This window comes from Etheostoma spectabile, unplaced genomic scaffold (assembly GCF_008692095.1).
Source record: "Etheostoma spectabile isolate EspeVRDwgs_2016 unplaced genomic scaffold, UIUC_Espe_1.0 scaffold433, whole genome shotgun sequence".
NCBI classification, from domain to species: domain Eukaryota; kingdom Metazoa; phylum Chordata; class Actinopteri; order Perciformes; family Percidae; genus Etheostoma; species Etheostoma spectabile.
This window is the reverse complement of record NW_022605608.1, coordinates 605,742-606,155: the sequence shown is the minus strand read 5'-3', so window position 1 is coordinate 606,155 and position 414 is coordinate 605,742. Positions and strand designations below refer to the sequence as shown.

Here is a 414-nt window from a genome sequence, read left to right as displayed (position 1 = left end):
ATTCTTCCTCCAGACTCTGGGACCTTGGTTTCCAAATGAGATGCAAAATTTACTCTCATCAGAAAAGAGGACTTCGGACCACTAAGAAACAGACCAGTTCTTTTTTTCTTTAGCCCAGGTAAGACGCTTCTGACGTTGTTTGTTGTTCAGGAGCGGCTTGACAAGAGGAATACGACATTTGAAGCCCATGTCCAGGACCCGTCTGTGTGACTCTTGATGCAGTAACTCCAGCCTCAGTCCACTCCTTGTGAAGCTCCCCCACACATTTGTATGGCCTTTTCCTGACAATCCTCTCCAGGCTACGGTCATCCCTGCTGCTTGTGCTCCTTTTTCTTCCACATTTTTCCTTCCATTTAACTTTCTATTAATGTGCTCTTTGAGAACATCCAACTTCCTTTGCAATTACCTTTTGAG

The 414-nt window shown here is 44.9% G+C and overlaps 1 protein-coding gene across 1 annotated transcript in view; it reads left to right on the top strand.

Annotated features, from left to right (window-relative positions):
- LOC116686651 (eIF-2-alpha kinase activator GCN1) overlaps positions 1 to 414 on the top strand; it is a 42,367-nt gene that overhangs the window by 6,047 nt on the left and 35,906 nt on the right. The window lies entirely within an intron of this gene.